The sequence below is a fragment of the Chlorocebus sabaeus genome, chromosome 11, assembly GCF_047675955.1.
Source record: "Chlorocebus sabaeus isolate Y175 chromosome 11, mChlSab1.0.hap1, whole genome shotgun sequence".
Lineage (NCBI taxonomy): Eukaryota > Metazoa > Chordata > Mammalia > Primates > Cercopithecidae > Chlorocebus > Chlorocebus sabaeus.
The window spans coordinates 43,999,086-44,025,006 of record NC_132914.1 but is presented as its reverse complement, the minus strand read 5'-3'; the positions used below and the strand labels follow the sequence as shown (position 1 = coordinate 44,025,006).

Here is a 25,921-nt window from a genome sequence, read left to right as displayed (position 1 = left end):
GGTGGGCACCTGTAATCCCAGCTACTCAGGAGGCTGAGGCAGGAAAATTGCTTGAACCTGGGACGTGGAGGTTGCAGTGCACTGAGATTTCGCCATTGCACTCCAGCCTGGGCAACAGAGTGAGGCTCCATCTCAAAAAAATAAAGTAAATGGACTAAATATGTATATCAAACTCCATGTATATGAAAATACTGGCCTAGATGTCTTCTTTATATAATTTTCTATTATTTTTATAACAATACTGTAAAATAAGCATTATGCCCTCCTTACAACTCAGAAAACCGAGTTTCTATGAGATTAAATTACACAATTGATGCCCTCCCATTTCCTAGGTAGACCCAGATGTAGTAATACATGGCTCTTCCACTTTCAGCCTGTGTAATCCTGGGCAAGTCACTGAAAATCTGTGAGCCTCATTTTCCTCACCTGAAAAATGAGTAATGAGACCGACCTTACCACTTCCAAAAGTTATCACAAATACACTTAATAAACTACAAAACACAAGTCGTGGTTACTCTTATTAATACAAATAGTTAATAAGAGAAAGTGATAGAGACTGATTTCTAAACTGTTTCCTGACACTTTGTTTTCAAATGCTTGATGATGCAATACTGAGCTGTGTTTTCCCAGCAAGGTCTTTGGGGTTGTCAATGAATCATTTCCTTCACATTCACATGAAAGATATGCCTGGGGAGATCAGGTTCCCACCCTGTTTTATCTTAACAACCCATACATTGCAGGTAAGCAAACAATTAGTATTGTTCAGAATTTCACTTACAGAAATCTAAGATTCCCTCTCTGCAGATATTTTCCAGCACAAAGAACAGGGACTTTTGGGTCATTGATCTACTGACACTGGGTTTACAGTGACAAGTTCTACATCTGCAACGTAAGAGGCAAGAAGACCTAATCTGTTTTCCATTTTTCTTGTTAACTAAACTGGGTTTTCAAAGAATACCTTATGTGGATCTACAACATAAAAACCAGACAGCAAAATAAATATTTTATTAGAATATTTTATCAGTTCAACTTTGTAATATATTTATTATAAGATTAATCAATAGTAACAATGTTTTAAGGAACATAAATTTGAAATTGAAGATTATTCATGATAGTAATAACAAATCTAAAAATAACCTCGGTATTCAATTTATTTTATCTTGCTGTTTAGTTTTTACTAAACTAAGTCTGATTCATAAGCAATTGCATATGAGAACAGTTTTTTAATATTTTGCCACATTTACTTCATTTGTTCATCAAACCATCCATTCATCCTTCTATTTTTCATTTGTTTACTGAACCATTTCAAAGTAAATTATAGATAACAGCATGCCTCCCTCCTAAACCTCCTGGCATGCATCTTTTTAAAATTAGGGAGTTTTCTTACATAGCCACAATACCATTATCACTCCTAAAAATTTAGGGAGTCCTATAATATAATAATAATTCTAATACCCAGTCCTTATTCAGAATCCCAATTGTGCCTCAAATTTGTTCTCCCAACAGGATCCAATACAGAATTACACATTGTTTTCATGTTTACATCTCTCAAGTTTTGTTTATCTTAATATGGCTCCCCCTGTGCTCCATCACCTGCTCTTTTTCCCATCCCGCTGACCTGAAGAGACCAGAGTAGTACCCCACATTCTGGATTTTTTTTGAAGGTTATGCCTAATTCTTTCATTTATTTATTTATTTACTTTTAATTTTTAAATTCAGGAGGTATATGTGCAGGTTTGTTACATGGGTATAATACCTGATGCTAAAGTTTGAGCTTCTAATGATCCCATAAACCAAGTAGTGAACATAGTACTCGATAGGTTTCAGCCCTTGCCCCCTCCCTCTTTCCCTCCTTTTGGAATCCCCAGTGTCTATTTTTCCCATCTTTGTGTCCGTGTGTACCCAGTGTTTAGCTCCCACTTATAAGAACATGTGGTATTTGGTTTTCTGTTTCTGCATTAATTTACTTAGGATAATGGCCTCCAGATGCATCCACCTTACTGCAAAGGGCATGAATACATTCTTCTCTGTGGCTGCATTGTAAACCCGGTGGATATTTACCACATTTTTTCAGTCCAGTCCACCGCTGATGGGCACCTAGGTTGATTCCATGTCTTTGCTATTGTGAATAGTGCCGTGATAAGCATAGGAGTGCAGGTGTCTTTTTGGTAGAACGATTTGTTTTCCTTTGGGTATATACCCAGTAATGGGATTGCTGGGTTGAATGGTAGTTCTATTATTAGTCCTTTAAGAAATCTTCGAACTACTTTCCACAGGGGGTGAATTCATTTGCATTCCCACCAACAGTGTATAAACATTCTCTTTTCTCTTCAGTCTTGCCAGTATCTGTTGTTTTCTGAATTTCTGATAATAGCCAATCTGACTGGTGTGGGATAGTATCTCATTATGGTTTACATTTTTTTTTTGAGACAGAGTCTTGCTCTGCCTGTAACGCAGGCTGGAGTGCAATGGCACAATCTCAGCTCACTGCAATCTCCAAACCGCAGGTTCAAGCGATTCTCCTGCCTTAGCCTCCCGAGAAGCTTGGACCACAGGCGTGCACCACCACACCACACTCGGCTAATTTTTATATATTTAGTAGAGACAGGGTTTTGCCATGTTGGCCAGGCTGATTTCAAACTCCTGACGTTAGATGATCTGCCTCGGCCTCCGAAAGTGCTGGGATTACAGGCGTGGGCCACTGCACCTGGCCTGTGTCTCTCTTATGCTTAGTGGTACTGAACATTTTTTTGTTTGTTGGCCACTTGCATGCCTTTTGAGGAGCGTCAGTTCATGTCCTTTGCCTACTTTTGAATGGGGCTATTTGTTTTTTCTTGTTGATTTGTTTAAGGTACTTATAGATTGTGGATATTAGTCCTTTGTCAGATGCATAGTTTGCAAACATTTACTCCCATTTTGTGCGTCATCTGTTTATTCTGTTGATAGTTTCTTTTGCTGTGCAAAAGCTCTTTAGTTTAATTAGGACCTAATTGTCCATTTTTGGTTTTGTCACGTTAGCTTTCAAGAACTTAGTCAAAAATTCTTTGCTTCGATCAATGTCTAGAAAAGGATTTTCTAGTTTTTCTTCTAGGATTTTTCTAATTTGAGGTCTTACATTTAAGACTTCAACTCATCTTGAGTTAATTTCTGTATATGGTGAGAGGTAGGTGTCCAGTTTCATTCTTCTGTGTATAGCTAGCCATTTATTGAATAGAGTGTCCCTTCCACATTGTTTTTGCTGACTTTGTCAAATATTAGTTAGTTGTAGGTGTGCAGCTTCATTTCTGGGTCTCTATTCTATTCATTGGTCTATGTGTCTGTTTTTGTACCAATACCATGCTGTTTAGGTTACTGCATCCTTGTAGTACAGTTTGAAGTCAGCTAATGTGATTCCTCCAGCTTTATTCTTTTTGCTTAGAACTGTCTTGATTATTTGGGCTCTTTTTTGGTTCCATATGAATTTTAGAATAGTTATTTCTAATTCTGTAAACATTAATTCATAATTTGACAGGAATACCATTGAATCTATAGATTTGTTTGGGCAGTATAAACATTTCAACGATACTGATTCTTCTGATCCATAAGCATAGAATGTTTTTCCATTTGTTTGTGTCATCTATGATTTCTTTCAGTAGTGTTTTGCAGTTCTCCTTATAGAGATCTTTAACCTCCTTGGTTGGATGTATTCCTGCATATTTTATTTTGTGTGTGTGTGGCTACTGTAAATGGTATTGCATTTTTAATTTGGTTCTCAGCTGAATGTAATTGGGTATGGAAACGCTACTGATATGTGTACATTGATTTTGTATCCTGAGACTTTGCTGAGGTTGTTTATCAGGTCTAGGAGTCTTTTGGGAGAATCTTTAGGGTTTTCTAGGTATAGAATCTTATCGTCAGCAAAGAAAGATAATTTGACTTATTTTTTTTCCTATTTGGGTACTTTTATTTCTTTGTCTTGTCTGATTACTCTGGCTAGGGCTTCCAGTACTATGTTGAGTAAGAGTGGTGAGAGTGGACAACCTTGTTTTATTCCAGTTCCTAAGGGGGAATGCTTCCATCTTCCCATTGAGTATGATGTTGGCTGTGAGTCTGTCATAGATGACTCATTATTTTGAGGTATGTTCCTTCAATGCCTAGATTGTTGAGGGCTTTTATCATAAAGAGATGTTGTTGTATCTTATCAAATGCTTTTTCTGCATCTATTGAGATGATCATATGGTTTTGGTTTTTAATTGTTTATGTGTTTTTAATTCTGCATGTGTTGAACCATCAGTACATCCCCAGAATAAAGCCCACCTGATTGCAGGGAATTCACTTTTTGATATGCTGCTGGATTTGGTTTGCTAGCATTTTATTGAGGATTTTGCATCTATGTTCACCAAGGATATTGGCCTGTAGTTTTCTTTTTTGTCATGTCTTTGCCAGATTTTGGTATCAGGATGATAATGAGTTTATAGAATAAGTTATGGAGACGCCTCTACTCCTTGATTTTTTGGAATAGTTTCAGAAGAATTGGAACCAGCTCTTTTTTGTACTTCTGGTAGAATTCAACTGTGAATTCATCTGGTCCAGGGCTTTTTTGCATGGTAGGTTTTTTATTATTTATTCAATTTCATTCCTCATTATTGGTCTGTTTAGGATTTCTATTTCTTCCTGGTTCAATCTTGGGAGGTTGTATGTTTCCAGGAATTTCTCCATTTCCTCTAGATTTTCTAGTTTATGTGCATAGAGATGTTCATAGTAGTCTCCGAGGATCTTTTGTATTTCTGTGGAATCAGTGGTGATGTCACCTTTCTCATTTCTAATTGTGCTTATTTGGATCTTCTCTCTCTTTTGAGACTAGTTAGCAGTCTATCAATCTTGTTTATCCTTTCAAAAAACCAATCTTTCATTTAATTGATCCTTTGTATTTTTTCTTGGGTTTCAATTTTGTTTAGTTCTGTTCTAGTTTTAGTTATTTCTTTTCTTCTGCTAAGCTTTGAGATTAGTTCTTGTTTTTCTAGTTCCTTTAGGTGCAAGTGTAGGTTGTTAACTGGGATCTTTCTATCTTCTTGATGTAGTCATTTAGCGTTATAAACTTTCCTCTTACCACTGCTTTTGCCATATGCCAGAGGTTTTGGTTGTGTCTCTATTTTTATTGTCTCAAAGAATTTTTTTTATTTCTGCCTTAACTTCGTTGAGGTCATTCAGGAGTAAGTTATTTAATTTCCATGTATTTCTGTAGTTTTGAGTGTTCCTCTTGGTATTGATTTCTATTTTTATTCCACTGTGGTCTAAGAAGATACCTGGCTTGATTTTCACATTTTTTTAAAATTTATTGAGACTTGCTTTATGACCAAGCATGTGGTTAATCTTAGAGTATATTCTGTGCGCAGATTAGAAGAGTGCATTCTGTGGTTGTTGGGTAGAGTGTTCTGTAGATGTGTATCAGGTCCAATTGGTCTAGTGTTGAATTTAAGTCCAGAATTTGTTAGTTTTCTGTCCCAATGATGTGTCTAATGCTGTCAGTGGGGTGCTGAAGTCCACCACTATTATTACATGGCTGTGAAAGTCTTTTCTTAGGTCCAGAAGTAACTGTTTTATAAATCTGGGTGCTCTAATGTTGGGTGCCTATTTATTTAGAGTACTTAAGCCTTCTTGTTGAATTCAAGCCTTTATCGTTATGTAATGTCTTTCTTTACTGTTGTTGGTTTAAAGTCTATTCTATCTGATACAAGAATAGTTGTTCTTTTCTTTCCATTTGTGTGACAGATCTTTCTCCATTCCTTTACTTTGAGCCTATGGATGCCATTATATGTCAAATGGATCTCTTAAAAACACTAGAAAGATGGGTCTTTTTTTTTTTTATCCAATTTGCCACTCTATATCTTTTAAATGGAGGATTTATGCCATTTATGTTCAAAGTTAATATTGATAGGTGAGGTTTTGTTCCCGTCATACTGGTGTTAACTAGTTGCTATGTAATCACAATTGTGTAGTTGCTTTATAGGATCCATGAGTTATGTGCTTGCATCTGGTTTTGTAATAGCAAGTATTGTTCTTTCGTTTCCTTGTTTAGAATTCCTTTAAGGATCTCTCGTAGGGCCAGTCTGGTGGTGATGAATTCCCTTAGCGATTGAAGGTCAGGGAAAGACTTTATTTCTCCTTCATTTGTGAAGCTTAGTTTGGTGGAATATGAAATTCTTAGCTGGCATTTATTTTCTTTAAGAACACTAAAAATGGGCCCGCAATCTCTTCTGATTTGTAAAGTTTCTGCTGAGAGGTCCACTGTTAGTCTCATGGATTTCTCTTTATAGGTAATATGACCCTTTTGTCTAGCTGCCTTTAAGATTTTTTCTTTTCTGTGACACTGCGTAGTCGGATAACTATGTGCGTTGGGGATGGTCATCTTATATAGTATCTTGGAGGGGTTCTATGGATTTCTTGTATCTGCGTGTTGATCTCTCTAGCAAGATTGGGGAAATTTTCCTCAGTTATATCCTCAAATATGTTTTCCAAGTTGTTTACCTTATCTTCTCTCTCAGAAATGCTAATAAGTTACAGATTTGGTTGCTTTACATAATCCCATATTTCTCAAAGCCTTTGGAGAACAGTTTTTTGTTTGTTTGTTTGCATGTTTTGTTTTGTTCTGTTTTGTTGTAGTGACACGTTTGGTTGTGTTTATGTTTAACAGTTTATATCTGTTTTCGGTCAAGCAATTAGCCAGGGAGACTTTGTTAGAGAATGTGCACATAAAGAAGTTAACCTAGCCAGCCAGGTGCGGTGGCTTATGCCTGTAATCCCAGCACTTTGGGAGGCCAAGGCAGATGGATCACCTGAGGTCAGGACCAGCCTGGCCAACATGGTGAAATCTGTCTACTAAAAATTAGCCAGCTGTGGTGGTGGGCACCTATAATTCCAGCCACTCGGGAGGCTGAGGCAGGAGAATCGCTCGAACCCGGGAGGCGGATGTTGTAGTGAGCTGAGATCAAGTCATTGCACTCCAGCCTGGGCAACAAGAGTGAAACTCTTTCTAAAGAAAAAAAAAGTTAACCTAGCCATACAACTTAGCATCACCATTATTTAATATTGTTTAGAGATATGTGCAGATAAAATGATTTCTTAGCTGGAGAACTCAAGAGAATCAGCTGAAAAGCTATTATAAATAGTGAAAGAATCCAGTATGGGGCCTGGAAAAGAAATATAATATGGAAAAATCAATAGTATTCTTACATTTGAACCACAACCAGAAGACAAAATAGAAGGTCCCATTCTATTCACAAAGAGGGCAAAAAGATAAAAAATTCCAAGAGACAAACTTAATGGTAATTTTTTAAAATACTGAAGCAAATCGAAAGCAATATTATGTTTTTCATTTTAAAGACACGGCATCTTAAAGTGTCAATTCTAGGCCAGGTGTGGTGGCTAATGCCTATAATCCCAGCACTTTGGGAGGCCGAGGCGGGCAGATCCCTTAAGGTCAGGAGTCCAAGACCAGCCTGGCCAACATGGTGAAACCCAGTCTCTACTAAAAACACAAAAATTAGCCAGGAGTGGTGGTCCCAGCTACTTGGGAGGCTGAGGCAGGAGAATTGCTTGAACCTGGGAAGCAGAGTTTGCAAGGAGCCGAGATGGAGTCACTGCACTCCAGCCTGGGTAACAGAGCAAGACTCCACCACAAAAAAAAAAAAAAAAAAAAAAAAAATTTGATGCTTTCAGAGCTAATTTATAAATACTATATTGTGAATCACACCCCCAAAATTATTAGTAGGATTTTCAAATTAGACAAGTTGATTTTAAAGTTCCTATGTAAAACTAAATAAGCAATAAGAGCCAGGAAAAAGCATCTAGGGAAAAATAAGAAGAGGAATAAAGAAGGACTGATAATACCAATTATTAAAATTGGAAAGACAGAAAGATAAGGAACAAAGAGAGTGAGGGAAGGAGGGAGAAGAGAAAAAAGAAACCCTACCTTTTATAACTGCTATGTAGGAAATACATTAAGTGCAGTTTTTAATACAAATATATTACCTTTCCCCTCCTCTCCACCTCACTGATATACAAATACCTTGTTAACTTAATGAAATAAATTAGCAATTATAAATGGAATAAATGAGCAACTAGCAAATAGTTTTTAGTCTTAAATTTCAGTACAATTTTAATACAACTAGAAAATATAAAATCTACTAAAATCCTTAATACAATCCCTGGCACATAGAGGCATGCACTCAAGAAATACTTGTTGAATAAATAATAAATAGTAGAGACATTTGACAAATTGTCTTTTGGAGTCCTAATGCCATTGAATGGATTTAGACACTATGCTAATATGTGGGGGTTTTTAAAAAGTAATTAATTAGTATTATTTTTTAAACTCAATTTTGAAAAGTTGAAATTATAGGAATCAAAACCAAAACAGTTTCAATTCAAAAGTAACCAAAAAAGGAAATACATTTTATATTTTTAAGTAAATATAGCAAAAGTATTATAATTGCTCTCCTGTGGTCACTTGGTCATGCAAGATCCCCAAAATGTATCATAAAAAGTCACATCATTCATTGCAGCATTATAATTATAGTAGCAAAACTCTTAAAAAAAAAAAAAAAAAAACCCTAAATATCCATCAATGGAGGACAGATTCTGAACAAATCCTGGTACATTTATGCAATGGAATACCATGTAGTTGTTTTTAAAAATAAAGTAGATCTCTGTGTGCTGATGTGGAAGAACCAAGATATCTTGTTAATTTTCAAAAAGCATGGAGGTGAACAAGAAGCCATGGAATGCACCTTACCCAGGGCTCTTGAGTCAGTGTGTAAGGCTGAAATTTAATATAGTCCTAATGTCCCTCAAAGATCCCCCATGATAATGCCAGTTTGCAGGCATTATGAACACTCCCTCGGTAAATGTTGTACAGAGCTAGTGTTTCCTTTGGCACTAAAAGGTTCTTCTGGTTCTTCAGTTGCACACCAGATGAAGCTGGCTCCCACAGGGACCATGTTTGTGATAAATACAGGCTTTAAAAGTTAGCCTTTATCCAGCCTTAAAAAGGAAGGAAATCTAACCATTTGCAACAACATGGATGAACCAGGAGGATATTATCCTAAGTGAATTAACGCAGACACAGAAGGTCAAATACTGTATAATTCCACTTATATGAAGTATCCAGTCAAACTCATGGAAACAGAGAGCAGAAGGGTTTCCAGGGGCTGGGGGAAGAGGGAAATTGGGAGTTGCTACTCAATAGGTATAAACCTTCAGTTATATAAGATAAATGATTCTAGAAATCTGCTGTACAACACTGTGCCTATATTGTATTGTATACTTAAAAATCTGTTAAGAGGGTAAATCTCACATTAAATGTGAGATCTACAGGCACAATGGCACATGCCTATAGTCCCAGCTACTCAGGAGGTTGAGGCAAAAGGAAAGCTTGAGCCCAGGTGCTTGAGTCCAGTGTGGGCAATGTAGCAAGACCTTGTCTCTAAAAAAAAAAAAAAAAAAGAAAGAAAGAAAGATTTTAAAAATGTTTTTACCACAATTAAATTAAATTAAATTAAATTAATTTTTTTTAAAAAAAGCTAGCCTCACCCCAGGCTCAGGGCTGTGCATGCTAAGAGTGAGTCCAGCTAAAGGAGCAACACACTGGTGTGACAGTCTCCTGCTTAGTCATCAAGTAGAATGTCATGTGGATCACCAGCACTGATTCTTTCCTGCTTTGGTTTGGTTTAGTTTTTACTAATTTTGTTTTATCACATACATGCATTACAATAATGTAAGTCAATTCACCTATAGAACATCTCCACTGTAAAATTCTCTTATTTGTGTAAAATAAAAGAACACGTATCCACAAATATACTCACCTATACACAGATTTTTCTAGAGGTGCACTCAAGAAACTGGAAATACAGGTTATTTTTGCCAAGAACGACAAGGAATCTGGAGAAATGGAGTCAAAGGACATTTTACACTCTAATATTTTTGTATGATTTGAATTTTATCAAGTATATGAATTACTTTTTTTAAAAAACCTACCAGTAAAAATGCCATGTTTAAAAATACATAAAATCTAATGATTTAAGATATAAGTGTAGACTAAATACCTACTTACCTCCCACTAATAACAACTTACTCCATCTGTCATTCTTAACCTTTGTGGGTCTTACAGAATCTTTGGAAATTTGGTAAGAATTATGACCTTTTCCCCAGTAGAAGACATATAGATATACACACATATAACCATAAAGTCCATAAACATTAAATTTACAGCTGTTGTGCTACAACGTTTATCTGTGGGATTCTTGCCAAAAATGTTTAACCTGAATCTATTCATGAAGATATAATCTGATGAATCAAACATACGGGGCATTCTTCAATATAAACAGCTTAGACTCCAAAAATTCCATGTCATAAAACAAAGGAAACTAAAAACATAAATCCAAAAAGACTAAGAGACACAACAACTAAATACAATGTAAGAATATTGGTCAAATCATGAATTGGGGAGGGAAAAAAACCTATAAAAGATATATTTGAAACAATAAGAGAAATCCAAATCTGAATTCTGTATTAGATGATATTATGGAATTATTATTTGTTTTATAAGTATTATGATGCCTGTTAAACAACTGAGGGGTGAAAAGTCATGATGTCTGCAACTTATTTTTATGGTTCAAAATAGTATACCCAGGGATAGTGCAAATGAATGTGACTAAAGGTTAACAACTGCTGAAGCTACATAAAGGGCATATGGGTACCCGCTGTACTATTTTTCTAACTTTTCTGTAAACCTGAAATTTTTCTATACACAAAGTTGAAGGCGAAAAAAAAGTTAAAATTCTTCACTCTCCTATAAAACTTCACTCTCCTATAATTCTAAAACAGCACCTACCACCAAATTTCCCCCTCTTCCACTTATTCTTGTGGCTTTCCATCTCCTTCTTTCTTGCCAAAATGGATTGTACTATTCAGGAAATCTAGCACTTGATTTGTTTCTTCCAAAATTATTACGAAGCGTAAACAATGTCTCAACTTGGACTGTCTCTTTTTTTGTCTGTCTCTCTTGGTTAAACTATGATCTTGGTGAGGGAGGTCAGGAACTACACTTTTGTCGTCTTTATAACCCCAGTGTCAGAACACAATAAGAAGAGTCAATAAGCATGAGGTGAACTGAAACTTTGGACCAGTTCACTGAACTTTAGTACCTATTATGCTATTCTTTAGCAAACTGGGTAACAGATAATATGGAAGGATTTTTAAAATGCTGAAATTAAATCACTAAAATAAAATACTAGAGCTGCTTCTTCCTTGAGTATAGAGAAAATGAGCCGTGTTTATAAGTAGCTTTGTACCACATTAGCAAAAGTCTGGAAATACAAAACACACTCAAAGTTAATAAAGTTAAAATTTTCACACTGCCATTTGTGCAAGCCACTGGCCTTATCTGACTTCTACCTGTTAGTTTTTTTATTCTCTAATCCTACACTGACAACATTTTTCTGTGATGATAGAGTTGAAGAGCCTGTCACTGGCAACACAGCACCATCCTCATTTAGAGTAAATAAAACTATTTAAAGCAAATTGGAAATTGAATGACAGAAAGTGCCACAGATGGACCACACTGGGAACAGGAGTGGAATGCCGCATTGCTTATCATCCCCACCATCCAGGAATGAAGTTGGCACCAAAATGCTGGCAGTAGACCAGAGTGGACCATCACTGTGTATGCAAGACAATCCAAATGAATTGTACTATTCTTTGAGATTAAGAAGAAGCTCAGGGACTTTCCACTAAAATAAAAATCAAATCTATCAATTGCCATTAGTGTTTCACTTTTTAAAAATGTTTCCCCTTAACTTGAGTCATTATTGCTCATTATGTTTTCCTCTTTCCTTTCATGTACCTTCTTTTCTCTTTAGAGATGTCTCTAGAATGGAAATACATGGAACTCATCCAATTGACACTTAAATTCTGTAAACTCTATGATACAAAGTTACTCCATTTATGGTAAAGCTTAAGCACCCCAATGCAGACTCTTTATTAAAGTCATGATAATTTAGAAACTGAATTGAATTTAAATAAAAGTATTGCTAAAAGCATCATGAATGGCAAAAGTCTGAGGACTTCTTTCTTTCTAGGATGAAAGAACATTGGTCAAATCATGAATTGGGGAGGGAAAAAAAACTATAAAAGATATATTTGAAACAATAAGAGAAATCCAAATCTGGATTCTGTATTAGATGATATTATGGAATTATTATTTGTTTTATAAGTGTGATGATGCTTAACAACAAAGTTTAACACTTTTGTTGCCTGCCTATAGAAAATTGCTTATTCTTTTAAAGACCGAGTATTCGCTTTGTCCTGTTCTCTTTCTTGCTTTCTGTTAATCCAGGAAGACATCAGAGGAGAATGAAAGAAGTAAGAGAGGTTTATGAGAACCAAAAATGGAAAATCATTTCTTTCACAGCAGTGCTCAGACAAGAACTCTACCCACTGAAGTCAACTGGGTAATTTACATTTACCTATACAGTAGTATGTCTACCCAGCCTTGCTCTGGATAAAATGTGTCAACTCTCCCAAACTAATGTATGGCCTGTTGCATAATTACCCCTCATTACGTAACTGATCCTACCTCCTGCAATTCCTTTCCCAGTAACCACTATTCATTGGTCCCAGCCTGGAAGATCAGATATTCAAATTTACCAGCTCAGGCTCCATGTTCCTACCCGAACTCTTGACCTGGTTACGGGAAGGAAAAATAGTGACACTTTTCACTGCCTAAATGTTTCAGTCTCATTTCTTTATGATTTGAGAATCCACTGAAATTCATTATCTTGGTTAAGCAAAAAAAAAAAAAAAAAAAAACGAAGACACCTGTGGCTGGGGTATTAGCGGGGCATAGTGGCTCAAGATGGGTTGTACCAGAAATAATTGGTGATGTAAAATATGTTCACTAGCCCACCCGTTTTTTAATCTTCAGTTTCTTTCTGTATTTTTCTGCTCTTTTACCGTTTTTTCTCCCTTTCCACCCCTTCCACACCCTATGCTTGTGTCAATGACTGCCAAAGATACCGGAATTGGTAAAGTTATTTCTGTTCCCTTCTCCTTTTCATTCATCAGGTAGTGGCAGCAAAAAAGGTTTAATCCAAGTCAGTATAGAGTAATCAACTTATCTAAGTGCTCTCATATTTACTGAGTAGTGTTCTGTACTAGATACAGTGAAAGCGAAGAGGAGGAAGCCTTCATCCTTGTCTGCAAGAAGTCTACACTCCTAAGGGGGGAAACAAGCATGCAAACAACTAAATCTAATGCAAGAGATAAGAACACAGAGGGAAAAGCAACTAAATGCCAATGAGGAGATGGTTTCACTAATCCCTATCAGGAAATTATACTACAGAGAAATTTTTTTCTAAGAACACTTAGAAAGACAAAAGTGTAAATTAAGTTTCACTGGATGTCATGCAAAGGAATCCTCAAGTTCAAAGAGCATCTCTCCTTTCAAGTTTTTGCACAGGGTGGGGAGTTGTACAGTACAAATGCTTATGCTTTATTTTTTGCTTCAGTATGTTTTTATTTAATTTTTATAGACACATAATAGTTGTACATATTTATGGGGCACATGTAAAATTTTGATAACTTACAATGCATAATGATCAAATCAGGGTAACTGGTATATTCATCACTTCAAGCATTTAATATTTCTTTGTGTTAGGAACATTTCAATTCCAATCTTGATTTTGAAATATACAATAAGTTATAGTTAACTCAAATGCCCATTCTTTAGCACAAAAGTAACTGAATAGATAGAAAACCAGAGGAACTACTTATAAGTGTTATGTTTCCACCTGTGGTGACTCTATTTTGAGAATAGAACTTATTTTGCCTCTTCCAAAAAAAATGGTACAAATGAAGCTGTGCAAATTGACTAGGGTTGCACAAACAAGCTAAGCATCCAGGTCTATATAACATTAAAAAAGGGGGTAGATGTCTGACTGGTAAGTTACCCCTCTTTCCTTCTTTTTGTTATCCAGGGAATTAAGCAAGTTCAGAGAACTGAACCTGGGTAATTACCCAATTAAACATTTTCCTAGCATTGGGAAATCATGATGCATGGAAAGGACAACACCAGTGGCAGAAGGCAGGAATGCAAAAGGAGACAAATGCCAATCAGAGGCAAAATCCGAGGCCCTTGTGGCCTGACTATAAATAATTGCTTTTCCTCACATCCTTGTCACCTCTTCCTAAAATTAGAATTAGCTTCCTGGCCTGAAAGCTAAACCTCACTCCCACACCCTCCTTTCTCACAAAGCAATATTCCCTAATGCAATAAGGTGGTGGGATTTCAACAACAGCAAGAGTTTAGGAGTCAGGTAACTCCTTGCTCAACTCCTGCTTTTCATTTCAGAGCATTGTTAATCACTGCACCAAGTTTCTTCATCTGAAAAATGGGGATGAGGATGATGATGGTAACAGCTAGTAATCATAAAACAGGCACTGTGCAAAGTGCTTTACATGCATTATTTATGTAATGGGCAGTATTCATGATTATTACTACTGCAATTGTAGTCCTCCTTTACAAATGAAGAAACTGAAATTCCGAGAGGCGTTAACTTTCCCAAGGTTTAACCTCAATGCCTTAACTCTTGACCCTTTCTACTACTATAATAATACTGCCTAAACAAGGTATTGAAAGGGTTAACATTAACATGTATGGACACACCAACTAATGCTATTGTCATCGCTTTTGATGTTGCTGTTGTTGAGCGTGATACTGTTTTTGTTGCTTTTCTCTCTCCCCAGATACTAGCAGTTCTAAGATCTAGTAAGCACAAACCATCCACCCATATACTGGCAAGTGTAAACCAATGTCATGGGAACATTGTTGAGCACCAAATAACAAAGTTGATATACCTTTTAGATCTTTCATTATTAAAATATTTCTGTTGAGCATGAATGAGAGAGCAAGAGAAAAAGAAACGGGATTCAGTACTACCTAAAATGATCCCTGATGCCTACGTTTCTAAAAATTCAGAATGACAAATGAAAGGTACACTGTTCTTACATGTGTCACTTATATTTCTTAAGATAAAATTATGTATCATATGCTAATTTTTGACTATTCAAACTGCGTTTCTGCTTCATTCTTATCTTTTAATTCACTTTTCATTGTAATGAAATAACTATAATACATGTTTAAACCTCTAACATGCCAAAATGCCAATCAGATTAAACACAATAGGAAGCATTTGGCATACCCCTGGAGACTTTCCTAAATAAAATAAAATTGTTATTACATTTCATCACTTCCTTTCTTATTGCCAACTAATATCCCCATGTCTAAAGGGTCATTTTCAAGCTACACATCTATTTATAATAGTGTGTTCACTGTCTTCCTTCCTCTGGCACATTATCTATGACCTTGACCATTTCAGGACAGATAAAATGGTACCATAAACATATGTTTACGAAGCTCCAGACATCTTGTAAGAGATTTTGTGGTTATTAAAAGCAGTAAAGAGTGACAAGCACAGTTCTATACTATAATACTGCCTGTCAAGAGAAAAATGTCACCCTTACCATAAAGTACCCAGAGGCATAATTAGGAAGTGGCAAAGGGAATGATTTCCTGGGCACAGTAATAACAGGGCTGAGATGAAACCCATCAGCAATGGAAGCTGCCTTCTCTCCAACGTGCCTGAGTGGAGCCCCAGTCCACACCAAGGGTCCAGGGCATAGTCATGCTCCCACATCCAAAATGTGGAACATCAAGGAATGCCCAGGACAGTCACACTCATGAAGAGGTGGCAACAAGAATTTCTGGGAGCAAATGAGATATTCTGATGTTTCTGACTTTTCCTAATTGCATCATTATGAAAACTAAAATAATGAATCCTCCTGGGCACCAACTAAGAACATTAAAGAAATTGAAACTTCACAGCTCCTGATGCTCCATACCCATAAACACAGATCCATACAGTCCCCACAGAACTATAAATAAATCCTGCCTGAAAGTCTCCTTCCTGTTCACATGTTTCTCCATAAAACTTGGTAGTATCTCTTTCCTTTTATCTTAACTTTTATCCTTGTGATTCCTGTCTGTCAAGGACAAGAGGTACAAATAAAATGGGAGCTCCAGATTCTTGCTCAGTTCGTCGCAACTCCCCCTGAAAATGTCTCCTTTCCCAGAACCAAAGGAATAAAAATAAACCCTGTAAAGTTATGTGCTGCTTTGGGGCCCTTTCTGCAACATAGGGAGTTCAGTGTATCCCTAGGCATTCTTCCAGCTCAAACATTTTCTGATTCTGGGATGTGTGAGGCTGGAGATGAGTGGAGTCTCAGGAGCAGCCCCTGCAGCCTCTACCCTAGTCAGGAGCCGCTTCTCAGATTTGGGGGCCCAGTCTCGGCAGCTGTGAGGCCTGGGGCTAGGAGGTTGGCATCTGTCCTCCTCAGAGCTAACATTGGCTTCAGCAGGGGAGCAACTTTCTGTCAAGTGATTTTTCTCACTTACAGAAAAATCCTATCTTTCTCACTTTTATAATCAGCATTATTCACCTGTCAGGACTCGTTCCTATCCCAGCTTCTCCACTTAGTAGATGTGTGACCTCTTGGGCCTCCGTTTCCTCACCTGTAAAAAGAAGACACTAATGACATCAATTTTTGTTGCAAGAATTGAATTCGTTAATGTGTGGAACGTGTTAGAACAGTTCCTGGAATACACGAAACACCAGGTAATTGCTAACCAGCAGGTGTATTGTTATTACTGCAGGTAGTAGCAGCTCACCAACACAAGGGATGCCAACACTACTACCTTTCCCTTATCTTTTCACTCCACTAAGTTTGGAATGGATGGTTCAGATTCCCATTTTAAGAGCCCCATTGGACTTCACAAAGCCTCCTGCCAGTGCTCTGAGACTTTACCGTAAGGTTTTCATTTTCTCTTGACAGGAGGCACACTGTGTGTGGAAAGTGTCCTTGCCACCTCTATAGTATAAATAACTATCAAATGTGACTACGAATCATAAACATGCCAGTGATTTGATTCCATGGATTTACATCATAATTGAAATAGTCAAGGTCACAAATAATGGGCTAAAGGAAAACAGCAGCACCATACCACCAATCCTGAATTTTCTCCAACTTTTCTTTAATATGTACTTTTTAGCATTTTAGAGTCCTATAGAGTGCCTGTGTTTGAGGAATTAATTCCTCTCTGATAACATATGTATTTTGAATAACACCCCAGTTACAGATTGAATCCTGGTGACAACAGGAAATGGCAGAAAAATAATGGTCTAAAATATTCCCAAGCCCAAACCTCTTCTCTCAGAAAGAGGTGTAGAGCTGTGACAAGTAAGCTACCACATCGCTCACTTGTGGTCACAATATCCAGTAATACTCAAAGGCTGTGGTGTTGAACTAATATTCTACCTAAGGTTAAAAAAAAAAAAAAGGATAATAGATCCAATCATTTAAATTATTTTTTGCCCAACATTTGACACCTTTACAAGCTCTAAAATGATAATATGTTCCAATCACTGAAAGTTTTATTTTATGAGATTCTATAATTTCAATACATACCATGAACTAATTTATCCTTGTTCACTTTAAATCTAGAGAGACATCGTGGTACCAGTCAAGGTAGATGTGGTCAGAATCACTGAAATAAATGATTTACTTAACACTGTGCACATTCCTCATGGGGTGGGGGCAGGTATGTTCATAAATAACTGGAAAATCAGAATAATATTATAATAAACTACTTATTTAAATATTGAATACCTTTACCTTAGTATGGGTGAAGTGGAGATGTCAGGAGACAAAGTCTTCCTGGTGGTATATTGGTCCAGAGACAACTCTCTTCTCTCTATCTTCCGCACTGGAGGGTCCAGCCATGTGCAAGTGGGTGGGGAGGGAAGATGGTGTCCCATCACTACCTCAAGTCAGTATACCCCAAACCCAGAATATTGTACAATCTAAGTTTACTCAAGTCTCTTCACTCAAGTTCAAGTGAGGTAACTCATCTCACACAGTGATGTAATCCATCTTGTACAACATCCAAAGTGTAGTGAGGAGTTAAGAGTGTCATCTCTAGACTAACTCATTCCTCGATACTAACTGTGGGAGTGGGGCTCAATCCCAGACTTTTGGGAGCCGCATATGTATGTCCATCCCACCAGTGGTCAGTGAGTGACTTCCCCCTGCCATTTTCTTCTTTACATTCTCTTCCTAACTCTCATAGTTCCTCTCTCCCTGAAGTTTCCATTCCTCTGGTGTCCTGGACACACGAATGGATTTTTATTTATACTCATTATCTGCTCCACATGGTTCTGTTGCTAGACGGGGAAGATTAAGATGTCTGTGGGTGGAGGTGCTGGGGGAAGAGTTCCTCACAATGATGTGGTATCTGAGGGACACCAGCTTAAATCACAACGGTTAATCTCTTGCTGGTACAATTGTCCTACCTTATCAAACTAAAGAGGCTCGGCCTCCTTCCCAGCTTTAAGTTGTAGTTCAAAAAGCTGCCTTCAATTTCTATACTACTCTAAATAAAGTAGCTTCCCCAGACCTCTCTATCCCATTAATTAAATTTACTTTATTCTTAGTATTTAACATTGGGTAAAATTTATATTGACTTTTTTACACACGAATTGTCTCTGCTCCCCCCCCCCCGCCAACCACATTAGAATCTAAGAATTCTGATAACATTTGTATTTTGTATTCACTTTCACTAGAATGTGAATATCTTTAGGATATTCACGGCTCTATATGCAATTCCTATAAAGGTGCCTGGCACAAGATAGGCAAGTTTCAGACCTGCATGCCCAATTGTTTATTGGTTTATCACATGGGCATCTCAATCACAACTTGGACAAAACTGAATTCTGGAAAGTGTACTTAGAAAACCCATTCTTCCTCCAATATTTTCTACCATCTACCATTTTCCCCAGCTAGAAAATTGTCATCCTTTAATTACTTGCTCCCCTTTCCCTTTCTTCAATTCCCCCACATTCCTAATTCTTCTTCTCCTTCCTCTACATCCATCTCATCTCCCCACATCTAACTGGCATCCAACTCATGCCAATTCTTCCTCCTCCATCCTCCCTCATTCCTATCTTTAAATGTTACCACTTCTGTGAAACCTTTTCCTTACCACTACTGTTAGTAGCTTTGATCTCTGTGCTTCACACCATCGTGTCTCTTCAGTGTTTTTAGGTCCTTTTAGGGTTTCACAGTTAAAAATTTTGAGATCTGCTACAAATCATGGGCCCAAGAAAATCCATTTGCACTCAGACTTTTACATAAAATGACAGCATTCTATATTTCAAACCCTTTACTGAAACATGCATCATGGTAATTGTGTTATATTTATTTATGTATCTGTCTTCTTCACTAGAATGTAAGAAGTTCTAGGGCAAGTTTATATCATGTTATCTTTTTCATAAAACTCCTTTGTTTATATTGCTGTGCTTAGTATGTATAAGGTACTAAAAATCATCAACTTACTGTCTACTGCAATATTTAGATGTTATGTTAAGACAGCATCTTCCAAATAGTCATTTGAATATCACCCTCACAATTTTTGCCATATCCGCTCAACCTATCCTACTATGTACTTAACAATTTGTGTAGATTGTTTGTAAAATCTTTACCAAAGATTATTTCCATTTCTGAACATATGTGTCATTAAACCCCCAAAAAGGTGTGGAGTCTATTTCTCCTCCCCTTGAATCCGGACTTGTCTTGTCACTTGATTTGACCAATAAAATGTAGCAGGAGTAACACATTGCGACTTCTAGATCTAGACCTTAAGAGACTTTGTACTTTTCTTTTTTACTGTCTTTAGATCCAGCCATGATGTTAAAAAGCTCCATGTGGTCTCTCATCACTAGGAAGTGATGAGATACCACTAAACAGGGAGAGGCTTGACCACCTGCAGCCATTCTGGCCACCCCAGCTAGGTTGCCAGACATACAAGTGTCTTAGTCCATTTAGGCTCCTGGAACAAAATAGTTTAGACTGAGTAATTTACAAACAACAGAAATCTACTGTTCACAGTTCTGAAGGCAGGGAAGTTCAAGATCATGGCACCAGCAGATTTAGTGTCTGGTGAGGGCTTGCTCTGCTTCCTAAATGGAGCCTTCCTGTTGCATCTTCACGTAGCAGAAGGGGCAAACAGGCTCCCTCAAGCCTCTCTTATAAGGGCACTAATTCCATTCATGAGGGCAGAGCCTCCTAAAGGTCTCACCTCTCACATTGAGTCTTGAGTTCCAACATTTGAATTTTGAAAGGACACCAACATTCAGACCACAGCAATGAATAAAGCTATTTTGGTCCTTCCAGCCTCAACCAAACTCTCAAGCCACAGGACCCCAGCAGACCTCATGGAGAGAAGAATTGCCTAGCAGAGCCCAGCCAACTCACAGAATCCAAATAAGTCATTGTTTTTTAAACCAGTATGTTTTGGAAGTAGTCCACACAGCAATAGATAGCTGATGTGATGCTTTTCTTTAAAACTCTTTTTTTAAAACTTAAGTCTGTGTTAAAAAAATGTTTCTCACTTCTATAAATAGAAAATTACTATCACTTTCCATAAAACTAACCACAATGAAAGAAGAAACAAAGTAATGTTATTCACTTCTAGCCAGATACTCCTGCCTTCAAAAGCCTCTGTGTTCCTTCCAAAGGAAGATCCCCAAATGTCAGAGAGATATTAAAGATACACCAAAACTAAATTAGGACTGCCTCCTTAGTGTGAGTTAAGCTAAAAGGAAATGGAATGAAAATAACATACTCAACTCTGAAATTTGATAGTATTTAATGCTGTCTATCACCAAAAACCATTATCTTGTAAAATAATACAGGTGGTAAGCAACTACTGCAAAAATTGTGAGGGTGTTACTCAAATGACTAATATTTGGAAGATGCTGCATTAACCTAACACCTGAACACTGAGGTAGGTAGGCAAGTGGGTGGTCAGCATTTTTACTACCTTCTACACATCAGGCACAATGCAAAACAGAAAGGGGTGTGGATAAAATATACAACATAATGTACTCCTGTGCTAGAAGTGCTTGTACTCTAATGGAGGAGACAGGAGTATAAATAGTTATAACACATTAACTATGGCAAATGTAACTATAAAAGATTTAAAATACAACGCCCATGGACTCAGACATTGTCAAGGACATAAAATCCCTGACATTTTGGGCAAATGTTTGAGGATATATGGATATTCTGGGCCCATAACTTGCATTAGATTCTCAAAGTTCATTGGAACACATTCTGTAACACAGGAAACACTCGAATAATTAATGCATGGTATTGTTGGTTCTTGGTTCTTGCCTGGATGTTCTTTTTTAGTTTGTCATTTTGGAATCATAATTGTGGCCTCTTCTCTGTTTTTCATGATTTTGTACTTTTCTCACATAGCTGTATGAAAGTTATCTTTAATTCCCTGATGACCAAACTCCCCTAAAGGTCTCTGCCACATTTTAAGCTCTTTGAAGCTAGAGACATACCATATAGCTTCCTGCCTTCAATTTCAAATAAACATCTGTTAAATGAAGAATAAATCTTGTAGAACTCCTGCAGGAAGTTTTCCTGCTGTCTAGGACTGATTAAAAATGTTTTCCATTGCTCAGACTATGAACACTAAAAGTGTTTCTAATCTGAAATGTGTACATAACAAAATATTTGGAAAAAGGCACCAAGTTCTTCCTGCAATGTGTTATGTGTGTATATTCACAAACGTCTGTCTGGACTGGCATTTTATGTCTAGGCCTGTGTAGGTCAGTGTTGAATATTTTAAACGGTGTGGGGACTGTGTTTATTTACATACTGCATAAAGCAGCCATTGCAATGTTATTCACACATGGGGCCTCTGGGCTTCTCCTGAGCATGAAAGTGCTGCTGTTGATATTCATGCTTTTCTCAGTATTTCTTCTTTCATCCTATCTTCCAACATAGCAATTTTGTCTTCCTCTGGAACTGAAATTCAGTGAAAAATATAGGCCTCTAAAATGTTAATACTTTCGTCCTAATTTTTTTTTAATTTTTTAGCTATGCTGTGAACTAAATGAGCTGAAGCCTCCACTATTCAAAGTTCTTCAAGGTTTGACATTTAAATTTATTCTAAAATAGTTTTTGCATGAAAAACCAAGAAAGGGAGGATTGTGGTTTGTACCTTGGCATGGAATTTTATATGAGTGGGATAGAAACAGAGTAGTGGTGTTGAAGCCGTCTGCAGGATTTACTGGCACTGATTGGGAGCATGAACGGCCCAGTCTCCAAACAAGCCCATAATTCATATGACTAATTCTAGCTTTTGCCTTAAGCCTCCACCCCAGCCCCCACCCCGCCACACACACAATCAGCATATATGGAAATGTTAATAAAGTCATCATCTCATTCTCTTCAAAATGATTAATTCTCATCACACCCATGCCTCAGTATTTCCAGGTAGGAAGGGGGCCTTCAGGACAAGAGGTTGCAAAGGGAAGCAAATTCAAGTGAGAAATCCTGCAAAACTTTCTGGAAGGCGATAGAATTAAACATCTCTCATTCCGAGATGTGTTCTAGTAGGCATGCTTCTGAGCCATAAGAGCATCCATATTATGGCTTTGAAAATATTTTATATACACATTCTCAAACACTCTAAAACTTTATTTTTTCTAAATTCTTTTTAACCTTAACTTCTGTTTGTAAGGCGAGTTTAAGATTCATCTAAATATATTATTTAAGTGATTCCTATTATAATACGTGAAACACCCTTTTCATCCATCTGTACCTCTGAACCTTTTTAATAATGCCTCATTATAATTAAGAGTTCAGACTGGTTAGCCATAGCATGACAATCATCTACTGAGACTTAATACACTATGTATATGTAACAGAAAACACCTACTACTTGGAGTGTACAGCTTGCCTAATATAAAGTAGCAGATTTTGAGGGGAAAGCATTTTAGAGTGACTGCCAGATGCATGCCAAAGCCCCGCCTCCAGTGGTCCAAATAATGATTGCAATGACAGCCCTGGGAACAGCAGGGAGAGTTTTCAGGCTAAACCCTCACAATTTTTCTTACAGCTCCTTCCAAAAGGGAACAAAGCAGCTCTGCGTGTGTGTGTGTGTGTGTGTGTACGCTCCTACACGTGTGTGTATGTTTTCCTGTTTTGAGGGTAGAAAGTACTAGAAGTAGATAGTAGATAGTGCCTGAGATGCCAACATAGGCAAATGAAGAAGGTAGAGTAGATAAGGAGAGGATTCGACCAGAAGTCCTACAATGGCTTTTTCCAGTTTCAAAAAGTCTCTGATTGGGCCAACTGAATGTGCACATAAACCCTGCTTCTCCCCAAATATAAGGAGCAAAAGGGAAAAGTGGAGTGCTGACTCCACTTTGATGGAGGAGGACGGGCAGACAGGAAAATGTGGTCAGAGTGCAGTCCCTGAAAGGCTATGATGAGGAGAGAAGCTCCCCAACGCTCCAAGCCCCTTCTCAGCAAATGGGGCAAAGGCCATCTGCACATTGTACTTACCTGGAGCTCCTCTCCATCTGGTAAAGGCACCCCTGTGCACCTGAATGGACATCAAATCTCAGACTCTTCAGAAGAAAAACTTCCCTGTTTCCTTGGCTACACCTGATAATGATGTGAAAGAACCCAGAAACAGTCAAAATGTCTATTCATTTCTCTGATCTAACACTTATCAGTGTGTGACCTTATGTCAATGGATATGCCGGTCTCAGCTCAAGATTTCTTAAACTGCAGAATGGACATAAATGTAATGCTATGTTACCAAAAGAAAGTGGTGAGGACAAGAAGAAAGGCCTGGAAAGAGCCCATGTCTGTGTGTACCCATGAGGGGAGAATGAGAGGGCTGGCCTTTCATGCAGCACACTGGTGCACATGGCACAAGAACCACGGACCACACTTTCATCTGTCAAATGTACTAACTGCCAGCAAGAGGCCTGATGAGCCAGAGTGGGCACCTGTGCTCCAACCCACGTATATGTCTCTATGTCCAAACACCCAGCGTGTCTCCTCCTGTAGCCATGGTTGAATAGCTCAGGCTCCTAGCTAAGACCCATCCTGCCCCTTATGCACTGGAGCCCATCCTTCTTACCTACTTAAAGACATTGCTCCAGCAATTGTCCACCTGCTCTTGTATCATCAAGTTGTTACTCTCTACTGGATCATTCCCAGCATACGAATGTGCTGTCATAATTTCTTCCGCTTAAAAGTTTTTGTTGTTGTTGTTGTTGTTTTGTTTTTGTGTGTGTGTGTGTGTGGTTTTTTTTTTTTTTTTTTTTTGAGACGGAGTCTTGCTCTGTCGCCCAGGCTGGAGTGCAGTGGCGCGATCTCAGCTCACTGCAAGCTCCGCCTCCCGGGTTCACGCCATTCTCCTGCCTCAGCCTCCCTAGTAGCTGGGACTACAGGCGCCGCCACCACGCCCACCTAGTTTTTTATATTTTTAGTAGAGACAGGGTTTCACCATGTTAGCCAGGATGATCTCCATCTCCTGACCTCGTGATCTGCCCATCTCGGCCTCCCAAAGTGCTGGGATTACAGGCTTGAGCCACCGCGCCCAGCCAAAAGGTTTTTTAAAACTCTCCTGGCTCCACATCCTTCTCCAGATACCACCCTATTTCTCTTCCCTTTTAGAGTAAAAGTGTAGTTCTAAAGTGTAGTCTCTATTCTGCCTCCAGTCCAACTACTCCCATTCCTTCTGGAATTCATTCCAAATAGCTTTCGTCGTCATTACTTCATCAAAATAGTTCTTGTGAAAGTCATCAATGACCTCCCTGTTGCTACATCCAAGAGTCAGTTCTCAGGCCTCCTCTCCCTCACCTTGTCAGCAGTACCTGGCACACTTGATCACACCCTCTTTTTTTTTTTTTTAACTTTCTTCCTTAAAAAAAAAAAAATAGATACAGGGTCTTGCTCTGTTGCCAGGCTGCAGAGCAATGGTATGCTCATGGCTCACTGCATTTTCTTTCTTTTTTATTTTTTATTATACTTTAAGTTCTAGGGTACATGTGCACAACGTACAGGTTTGTTACATATGTATACATGCGCCATGTTGGTGTGTTGCACCCATTAACCCGTCATTGACATTAGGTATATCTCCTAATGCTATCCCTCCCCCCTACCCCCACCCCATGACAGGCCCTGGTGTGTGATGTTCCCTACCCTGTGTCCAAGTGCTCTCATTGTTCAATTCCCACTTATGAGTGAGAACATGTGGTGTTTGGTTTTCTGTCTTTGTGACAGTTTGCTCAGAATGATGGTTTCCAGCTTCATCCATGTCCCTACAAAGGATATGAACTCATCCTTTTTTATGGCTGCATAGTATTCCATGGTGTATATGTGCCACATTTTCTTAATCCAGTCTATCATTGATGGACATTTGGGTTGGTTCCAAGTCTCTGCTATTGTGAATAGTGCCACAATAAACATATGTGTGCATATGCCTTTATAGCATGATTTATAATCCTTTGGGTATATGCCCAGTAATGGGATTGCTGGGTCAAATGGTATTTCTAGTTCTAGATCCTTGAGGAATCACCACACTGTCTTCCACAATGGTTGAACTAGTTTACAGTCCCACCGACAGTGAAAAAGTGTTCCTATTTCTCCACATCCTCTCCAGCCTCTGTTGTTTCCTGACTTTTTAATGATAGGCATTCTAACTGGTGTGAGATGGTATTTCATTGTGGTTTTGATTTGCATTTCTCTGATGGCCAGTGATGATGAGCATTTTTTCATGTGTCTGTTGGCTGCATAAATGTGTTCTTGAGAAGTGTCTGTTCATATCCTTTGCCCACTTTTTGATGGGGTTGTTTGATTTTTTTCTTATAAATTTGTTTAAGTTCTTCGTAGAGCCTGGAAATGAGCCTTTTGTCAGATAGATTGCAAAAATTTTCTCCCATTCTGTAGGTTGCCT

General features: G+C 37.9%; 1 long non-coding RNA gene across 1 annotated transcript; it reads right to left on the bottom strand.

The window, feature by feature from the left end:
- Nucleotides 1-7,742: 7,742 nt before the first annotated feature.
- Nucleotides 7,743-22,052, bottom strand: LOC119623905 (uncharacterized). The gene is made up of 4 exons (XR_005240003.2): nucleotides 17,767-22,052; nucleotides 16,534-16,606; nucleotides 9,843-9,918; nucleotides 7,743-9,463 (listed from the first exon to the last, which is right to left on the bottom strand). It is a non-coding gene; the product is annotated as an uncharacterized lncRNA (long non-coding RNA).
- Nucleotides 22,053-25,921: the final 3,869 nt, after the last annotated feature.